Consider the following 10,081-nt stretch of genomic DNA (forward strand, 5'->3'; position numbering starts at 1 on the left):
CTTTCTCTAACTGCAAGAGCAGCTCTTTGACATACTCATCATAATTGATAGTTGGCGTCATTGTTGTAGGGATGGGAATCGTGGAGGTTTCCACTTTCTGTCATTTTGGATCCTGTCTTGACTTAGCGTCTGCTACTACCGGTCTCTTTTGCCCAATATTTGTGGTTTCCACACTCTTCCCCTGTGTTAGTTCCTTATTGACAAAGTACTGCACACAGGCCATGAGATTGCCGGCATCTACAGTGGCCGAGGTGCCTTGAGTAGGTGTTGTTGCTATGATAGTGGGTATTAAGAGGGGTGGGATGGGGTCGATAGGGGCCTTGCCCTTGCCCTCAGTCACTACAGGTGATATATTTCCAACTCAGCCACTATTATTTTCTTCTCCTCCTTAGCTTTCTCTAACTATAAGAGCAGCTCTTTGACATACTCATCGTAGTCAGTAGTTGGTGTCGTTGTTGTAGGGATGGGAATCATGGAGGTTTCCACATTCTATCATTTTGGATCCTGTCTTGACTCAGCATCTCCTGCTATCAGTCTCTTTTGCCCAACAGTTGTTGTTTTCACACTCTTCCCCTGTGTTAGTTCCTTATTGACAAAGTACTACACCCAGGCCATGAGATTTCTGGCATTTATAGTGGCTAGGGTGCCTTGAGTAGGTGTTGCTGCTGCGGTGGTGGGTATTAAGAGGGGTGGGATGGGGTCAATATGGGCCTTGCCTTTGCCATCAGTTGCTGCAAGTGGTGTAATTTTTGGTACGTGTGCACTCGAGCCACGCGAGCCTTCATCATCTCATCTTGCCTACCTTGTTGTTCGATGGAAAAGTGCATAGCTAACAAGGCGTCCTCCTCTTCCTTTCTCTTCAATTCCTCCTCCTTTTCAATAGCCTTTTTTTTTCTCTCCTCTTTGGCTCTTTTTTATTCTTCTTCCAGTCTCTCAAACTCTTCTTTCTCTTTCTTCTTCCTTTCCTCCACCTCTTTCTTTGACTCTTTCTTAGCTTTTTGCAAGTCTGCCTTCTCCTTTTTCTTCCTTTCTTCTTCCTGCTTCTCTTGTGTCATTTTCTTTTGGGGCTTTTTTGGTTTTCTTTTGATGGACTGGGCTTCTAGTTCTCCCTCCTCCTCACTAATTATTCTCTCACTTGACTGCTCTCGTTCATGATGGGGAGGTGACCTTCCAAGTGTTTCACCAGCTCCTTCCTCTCCATCATGCGCCTCCTTTACTGCTTCCTAGATGAGAGTAGTCAAAAGTCCCCCATACCCGATGAATGAGGATTTGGACAACAGTTTCTTTCTCTCAGCTCCCTTTGATGCCAGGGATTCTTCACTAGCCATCTTGCTTCCCAGGGCTAGTGCCCTAGCGGATTGATAGATGGTTTTCTGCATGTAGCCATTCCAGTCTATTTCATCCAATGAGTGAGCTACCAAGCTCTCCAGCATGGGCACACTAATTCTGTGCATGAGGGAGTTGTATCTTTGGCTGGAGAGAAGAGGGAATGGATGACTTTTGCATGCATTCTAATTTTTGGGTTGGGGATGTCCTAAATGCTTATGTCATCATTTGTCAAGACTTGCTTCTTTTTCATGTTCAGCATGGCATAAACGTCCCACTTCTACCTCCTTTCCACCTTGGATTCTAGACCCAACGCCTTCTCCACCAAGGCCTCACTGATGAGCTAAATCTGCACTTGCTTAGCTCCTTCTCCCCTCCCCACAGCCACTATCCCACATTCCCTGTCAGGATTGTAGGTCCTCAAAAATTCCACACATTTGGTGTGATTAGGCTCTTGCCCAAATCTCTCAAGGTACTTGGCTAGGTTACATTGCTCCACAACCTTTTTGGCAGCCTTCTCCTTAGCCATCACCTCTTCAATATTGTGGATACTTTGGAACTTGAGCTGGTTATAGATGTGATTTTTGAGGAAAAGGCCATCCTTCACTCTTTCCTCATATGTGAATGGAAGACGGTGGGCACGATCCTGTTGTGCTGCCATCTTCAGCTCCTGTCATGAAACCATGGTTCACCATTAGCATTCTTAAGACACTTTCTTACTAGAAGATAAGTAAGAGTTGATCATGCTTTTATGGAAAGAAGAACATGCTTAAGCACAAAAGAGAAATTTCCTTCAAGAAGTTCTATTCATTTCCAAAATCTTATGAAACTTTTCCTCAATCACAAATTAATTTTCATCTATTTTGGAAATTGATTGAGACTTTAAATTTTTCATTGTGTGTTTCATTCTCCTTACATGTTTGATTTCACCTATTGATTTCAATGTACTTCACCTTACCCCCTCCCCCCTTGGAAATGAGAAGAATCCTTCCTAGGATTAGAGGTTGAGAGATCAAGGGCATTCAACGCTATTCTTCGTGCTTTACTTCCACATGAGCCAAGCATAGAAATTCAAATTGTATTCTAGCTCAGCATAGTGGTCTATGTCAAAAGTACGGATGCCTACTTGAGTGATGTAGGTGAAAACATCCATGAGGAAGTCACCAAAGTCTACTCGATTTGGCAATGTGTAACTCCTCCTCAATCAGAATTCAATCTAAATATGGGTGGGTCAAGAGGTGCTCTTCTAGGCGTCGGGTTACGAATGGTGGTCAACACCCTACAGGAGGTTGGAGCTACATAAGTGGGGTCATACTCCGAGGTTTGATGGCATGTCGTTGCTCAGTGTTAGTCATGATTTGGTAGCCCTATAGCTCCCATTGAAGTTGGAGAGCATACCATTTCCTCAAAAAAGATGAGTTGATGTCAGTGAGCTATTTTAACTCCTCAATTTCTTAGTCTGTGGCAAGGACAGTGCTCTTGTCATAGGACGTAATGAGGCATTGCTTTTGTGTGTGTTCTCTAGAGATCTTGGTGGCAATTATCTCCTCAGCTGCTTCTTCGGAATCCTTAACGAATAAAAATTCTGATTCTTCCCAAGAACAAGGGAGTGTACGCACTTCTGTCACTATAGGCTTGTCCAAAATACCTAAATTCAATTTGTCATAGCTTTTAGCAAGTGTCATAAAGGTAACATCCAAGCGTCTAAGGCAAGCAACCAAGTCAACCCCCATATTCTCTGCTAAGTCTACGGCCAAGGTTATAATTGATCTCTGCTCATCAAAGTGTCTACGACTAGTTGGGGTTTGACTGCAAACTAAATAGTTCAACATGTGATTGTTGCAACTTGGGTTGCTCCTGAGTGGCTTGGCCTCTTGTTCGACATGCTTGGTTGCAATTGCGGGTATTGCGCTACTAGATGCTTCTGAGGCCTTAAGGGCACAAGTGGGATTAGATTGAAATAGCTCGTGAGTAGCAGGTTGCAGTTTTTGTCGATAGCTTGGTTTAGGCTCTACTGGCTTAGGCTTTTGAGGTTCTATGGGTTTTGCAGCCTGAGTCCCTTGTGGCATGTGTGCCTGATTCGTCTTGATGCTTTGGGTGGTCAAGTTAGAGGGTGATGTTTGAGTAGTGTCCTTGGCCATCTTGGCTTTAGGTACCCATATTCATGTATTACCCTTGTAATATCCTTGAGCTTGCAATAAGGTCTCGAAGTCCCATTATGGCTCGACCACTCGTTGATGTCGGTAGTTTTGTCGCGGCCTTCTAGGTTTTGAGTGCAGGTTCTTAGCCTAGCGGTGTCGTGGGAATCTACTCCTAGGTGGCGGGCCTTGATGTTTAGGTATCCATTGAAGCTTTGGTTCATAGGCCTCAGCTTTGGCTTCAGTGATTTGCCTGTCTTGAGGTTTAGCGGGTTGTGACAGGTCACGACCCCCCTTCTTAGACTTGACGGTGGGTTTCTCTACCGATGGCTTTGCAGACTTTGAAGGAGTCATGCATCCCTTGTTGAAAGTGGTGACTATACATATGTTGCCTATGGTGAGGTGAATATGCGGGGACTCGTAATCGACATTACAATGAGCTTGCTTTTTAAATGTGCCTCCTAATAGAGATTTCGTACCTCTATCTTTAGTATTTGGCAACACATAGAAGATCATTGGTATGCTCTCAAACTCGATAGAGATTGCTAGTTTGCCCTTTCCCAAAAGTGCATATGATCAGCCCCCAAATGGGCTAAGTTTGCCGTTAGTGGGTTGTATCTACGGTTTGCCAATTTGGGTCCAATGATCATGAGTTAGGACATTAAAGTCAGCTCCCTCATCAATCAGCGCATTGAGGGTGGACATGTGCTTGGCAATGACCATTATGCTTAGGTAATCTGGTTCTATTGCTTCCTCATCTATCTTCAATCTCCATAATTATGGCCACTCGTACGTTGATAGGGGACTGTAGCATTGAAGGCTCATGTAATGGGTGCATGGGAGGGTAGTACCGCTTGATGCGACTGCCATTGAAGAAGCCTATGTCCTCTCCCTTTAGGATTTCAAGTTCCACATTATCGGTTCTGCTAATGGCACGGACTCTTAAAGGCCCTAGCCCTCTAAACTTCATCTTTTGTTTATGACCCTTGACTTTGTACAAGAGTACTAAGTCTCCCTGTTCGAAATCTCATTACTTGACATGCTTGTCAAACCAGCTTTTGTGTCTTGCCTTCTCACATATCAATGTGTGGGTGGCTAGAAGTCGAGTTTCCAATAGGCATTCTAGCTCAATTAGGCACTCTGTCCATGCTTCCTTCCATCCCATTTCTCTTGAAGATTGATTCTCAAGCTAGGAAATGAACAACTCTATGGGTAGAATTGCTTCAATCCCATAGGTCAACCTAAAGGGAGTCTTTCCTACATCTGTTTTATAGGCTATGTAGTAGGCCCACAAAGCTTCCATCAATTTGTTATCGCAATCATCGCTGCATGTAGTAGAGACTACTTTTCTCAGGACATTCACTAAGATTTATTAGTAGACTCAACCTGGCCATTCGCCTGAGGATAGTAAGGTGAAGACTTTCGATGGATGATTAGAAAGGTAGACAGGAGATGAGCGATCACTTCATTAATGAAGCATGTGCCTTAGTCACTAACTAATTCGATGGGGCAGTCGAATTGTGAGATCACCTACTCCCATAAGAACTTGGCAGTGGTCCTAGCGTCATTCTTTCAAGTTACTCGTGCTTCAGCCCACTTCCTGAGATAATCCGTGGTGGCAATGATGATGTATTTGGCTTGTGAATACTATGCCCTAGGGCCCAATGAAGTCAATTCTCCACTTCTCGAAAGGTCGTCTTACAATGATAGGGTTTAGCTCCATTTGATCCTTGCAAATTAGGACCTTGGTCTATTGGCACTCATCGTAGTGTTTTACGAATCGTGCTGCATCTCGGAGGAGAGTAGGCCACCACAATTGAGATTGCAACATATTGTGAGCTATTATATCTCCATTGAAGTGTCCTCCTACAATCCTACCGTATGCCTCTGCCAGTATGTCATGCATTTCATGCTCGTAACACACATCTACGTAGCAATCTGTCTTGCCCTAGTCTATAAAGTTGGCCTGCTATCAATTTACAGGGTTGGATTTTAAGGATGAGTCGCCTAAGTCGAGCCTTCTCGATAGGTCGTTTAGGGAGTCCATGCTCAAGCACTTGGACTATGTCATCTACCCAATATGGCATCAAATCAACTCTAAATAAATCTCTCTCACTAGATAGGTGAAACATATGCGCATTTGGCAATTCATCCGAGATGCCCTATCTAGCAGCTTCTCCTATGGGTATGCGAGACATATGGTCGTCAATGTAATGTGTTGATAATAGCAAATGATGCTTGCATGTACGCCTGTAAAGGCTAGATGTATGCCTAAAAAAGGTTGCCCATAAGAGGCTTTGTATGAGAGATAAGACAAAGATGTATGCTCTAGAAGCTCTAGAAAGAGATGTCCAAAATCCCATATGCATAGTGAGTACAATGGTACTATCCAAAAAGCTATAAAGGCATGTACTTGGTTGACACTCAAAAAAAGGGTAATGGAACTATTAGTTTGAGTTACTCAAGACTGTGTTTATGAGTCCAAGTTAATCTATCTTGGAACCTAATTCACTTGAGTTACAACCTCTCATGTTGATAATGTATCGTGAGTTTGATTTGCATCCACCATAGCTAACTAGCTCTAGATCCGTGTCTTTAACATGGTATCAGAGCTACGGTTGAGCTAGGTAGCTAGTGGGCATAGTCTTTCAACATTTCCTTCTCATTTTTTTTCTCCTTATACAAACCATTCAACATTCACTACTGTGTAGGAGGTGAAGAAGCTTAAGGAAGTGTTGTAGTGCTGTTCAAGAATATCTGTTTGGAGTTCACATTGGAGGATTTGAGGTCCATTGTCATTGCCATATCCTCAAGTTGTCATTTGGGAGAAAAGAGAGAAAGGAAGATGAGAGACAGAGAGACAGGGACCTTGGAAGCTCGTAACGTTGATTCCTTCAACCAACTCATTGAGATTCTTGTAGAGTTGACCATAATTACACCCCTCTGAGCTGGTAACATAAATTGAGACCCGAATATCCAAGTGGAGAGGATCCTTATTGCTGCCATCATCAAGGGGAGCTATATCCACCATCAGCATATTGTCTACAGGAATAACTTTGACCAACACACACTTGCAGAGGCCTTGTTGGCCAAAACCAGAGTATCAAAGAGCATATGCCCTTGGCCTATCATTCCAACCATCAATACCTACATCCTCCTGACTCTGTCCACCTTCTAGAGGGGGAGAAAATGCACATGAATGGGCTATTGTGAGGGAGTAGCCAGTCGAGAGGAAGGCAACATTCACAACAAATGCAGTGTGATCGTGCGGGGATTGGAACTTTGGCCGTTGAACCTTCTAGGTGCAAACTTGACTAGAGTTGGTTCATGACGAAGTCAACATCACAATCATCAGCGCAATCAACTATGGAATCTTCATTGATTTTTTCTTATTGAGCTGAATTATTAAGGCTTTAACTCCTTTATAATAAATCCATGTTCACACCTACAAGTTCAGCTTTGACCTCATTCACATTATCCTCTTCTTCATAAGTTGAGGTAATTGATTTTTGAGCTTAATAGTGATTCATATCCTTGTAACAAGCCAGTGTTTGTATACAAAATTGATTAAATCCTTGAAAAATCCCAATCTCATTGTAACGAGTTAGACACTACCCGAGCAATTGCAAGCTCATGGCAAGACCTCTCCATGAAATCCATGATTGAAACCCTTAAAAAATGTTAAAAGAAAATCATGAAATTCAACCCAAGTTGCAAATCCCATGTACCCAAGGAAAATGTAAAGCTATCAAGTCATGTTAGTCAAGAGTTATCCAAAGAGAATCTATCAAGCCAAGGAGCATAAAGATGAAGAAGTCCAAGAAGACCAAGAAGAAGATCAAAGGTTATCAAAGAAGCAACAAAACAAAAATGATGAAGAAAATATTTTCCGCCACTACAAACCAATAATATGTTTTGCAGAAATTTCCCATTGAGGATCTTGAATTCCCTAAATGGATCTACTTCCCATAGTGGATGTAAAAAACCCTACCAAAAATCTAAAGTTTCAATCCTTAACTTGACTAGACTACCAAAGAGCTAGTCTCTCGGGCCATGTCATCATGAAGGGGTGGCAAAATCTAGCAAGGGCAGAAATTCATGATTTGAGGGGGGGTGTTGAGAATAGAAAATAATGCTTGCATGTACACCTGTAAAGGCTGGATGTATGCCTAAAAAAGGCTGTCCATAAGAGGCTTTGTATGAGAGACAAGACAAAGATGTATGCTCTAGAAGCTCTAGAAAGCAATGTCCAAAATCCCATATGCACAGTGAGTACAATGGCACTATCCAAAAAGCTACAAAGGCATGTACTTGGTTGACACTCAAAAAAAGGGTAATGGAACTATTAGTTTGAGTTACTCAAGATTGTGTTTATGAGTCCAAGTTAATCTATCTTGGAACCTAATTCACTTGAGTTACAATCTTTCATTCTGATAATGTATTGCAAGTTTGATTTGCATCCACCATAGCTAACTAGCTCTAGATCTGTGTCTTTAACATGGTATCAGAGCTATGGCTGAGCTAGGTAGCTAGTGGGCATAGTCTTTCAACATTTCCTTCTCATTTTTTTCTCCTTGTACAAACCACACTCAGCATTCACTACTGTGTAGGAGGTGAAGAAGCTTAAGGAAGTGTTGTCGTGCTGCTCAAGAAGATCTGTTTGGAGTTCACATTGGAAGCTTTGAGATCCATTGTCATTGCCATATCCTCAAGTTGTCATTTGGGAGAAAAAAGAGAAAGGAAGATGAGAGACAGAGAGACAGGGGCCTTGGAAGCTCGTAACATTGATTTCTTCAACCAACTCATTGATATTCTTATAGAGTTGACCATAATTACTCCCCTCTGAGCTGGTAACATAAATTGAGAGCCGGATATCCAAGTGGAGAGGCTCCTTATTACTCCCATCATCAAGGGAAGCTACATCCACCATCAGCATATTGTCTACAAGAATAGCTTTGACCAACACACACTTACAAAGGCCTTGTTGGCCAGAACCAGAGTATCGAAGAGCATATGCCCCTGCATATGGGGCGGAATTCGAGGGTGCGAGTCCTTAATTTGTGGAGGAATATGGTCTAGGCAGAGCCCAGGAGGCTGCATTAATTCCATGCATATGGGACGGAATTACAACAAAGCATCCAACCATCACTTGGGCATTAATTCCATGCATATGGGACAGAATTCGAGGGTGCGAGTCCTTGATTTGTGGAGGAATACAGTCTAGGCAGAGCCTAGGAGGCTGCTTGGAAATTAGGGGTTAAGACTACTCATCGCTTAGAGATGGCACTACCATCACCATCTCTTTTCTTGGCCTCAATGAGTACTTCACACCATACCTCTCCAAGATTGGTAGTGCATTCGGCCAATGTCATACAAAGAGAGAGCACCTTTGCCAATGCAGTACCAAAAATCCCACACAGATAGCCATCAGAGAGGAAGGCAACATTCATAGAAAATGCAGCATGATTGTGCAGGGATCAGAACTCTGGCCATTGAACCTTCTAGGTGCAAACTCGACTGGAGCTGGTTCATGACGAAGTCAATAGTGCAATCAACTCTGGAATCTTCATTTATTTTTTCTTATTGAAAAGAATTATTAAGGCTTTAACTCCTTTATAATAAAGCCATGTTCACACCTACCAGTTCAGCTTTGACCTCATTCACATTATCCTCTTCTTCATAAGTTGAGGTAATTGGTTTTTTAGCTTAATAGTGATTCATATCCTTGTAACAATCCAGTGTTTGTATACACAATTGATTAAATACTTGAAAAATCTCAATCTCATTGTAAGGAGTTAGACACAGCCCGAGCAATTGCAAGCTCATGGTAAGACCTCCCCATGAAATCCATGATTGAAACTCTTAAAAAATGTTAAAAGAAATTCATGAAATTCAACCCAAGTTGCAAATTCCACGTATCCAAGGAAAATGTAATGAGCTATCAAGTCATGTTAGTCAAGAGCTATCCAAAGAGAATCTGTCAAGCCAAGGAGCATAAAGATAAAGAAGTCCAAGAAGACCAAGAAGAAGATCAAAGGTTATCAAAGAAGCAACAAAACAAAAATGATGAAGAAAATATTTTCCACTGCTACAAACCAACAATATGTTTTGCAAAAATTTCCCATAGAGGATCTCACCTAAATGGATTTGCTTCCCATAGTGGATGTAACAAACCCTACCAAAAATCTAAAGTTTCAATCCTTAACTTGACTAGGCTGCCAAAGAGCTAGTCTCCCAAGCCATGTCATCATGAAGGGGGCAAAAGACAACAAGGGTAGAAATTCATCATTTGAGGGGGGGTGTTGCGAATAGCAAATTCCAGGTTGGCACAACACAGCTCCCATAGTGAATTTCAAAGTGTCGATATGAACATGGAAGGTGATTGTCCAATCTGGGGCTCATAGAATTGGTGCAATGGTTAGAGCCTTTTTCAATTCCTCATATGTGTGTTGGCATTCCTTTGTCCACTTGAATATAATCAGTAACTTGTATAAAGGTCTAGCAATCAATGTATAGTTCAACACAAAGCACCGATAGTATCCAATGTGGCCTATGAAGCATTGAACTCCCTTGTAATTGGAAGGTGGTGAAAGATTGACAACAACCCTAACTTTTGA

Source organism: Lygodium microphyllum, chromosome 21 (assembly GCF_053477565.2).
Source record: "Lygodium microphyllum isolate KBCC chromosome 21, Lygodium_microphyllum_v1.1.10, whole genome shotgun sequence".
Classification (NCBI taxonomy): domain Eukaryota; kingdom Viridiplantae; phylum Streptophyta; class Polypodiopsida; order Schizaeales; family Lygodiaceae; genus Lygodium; species Lygodium microphyllum.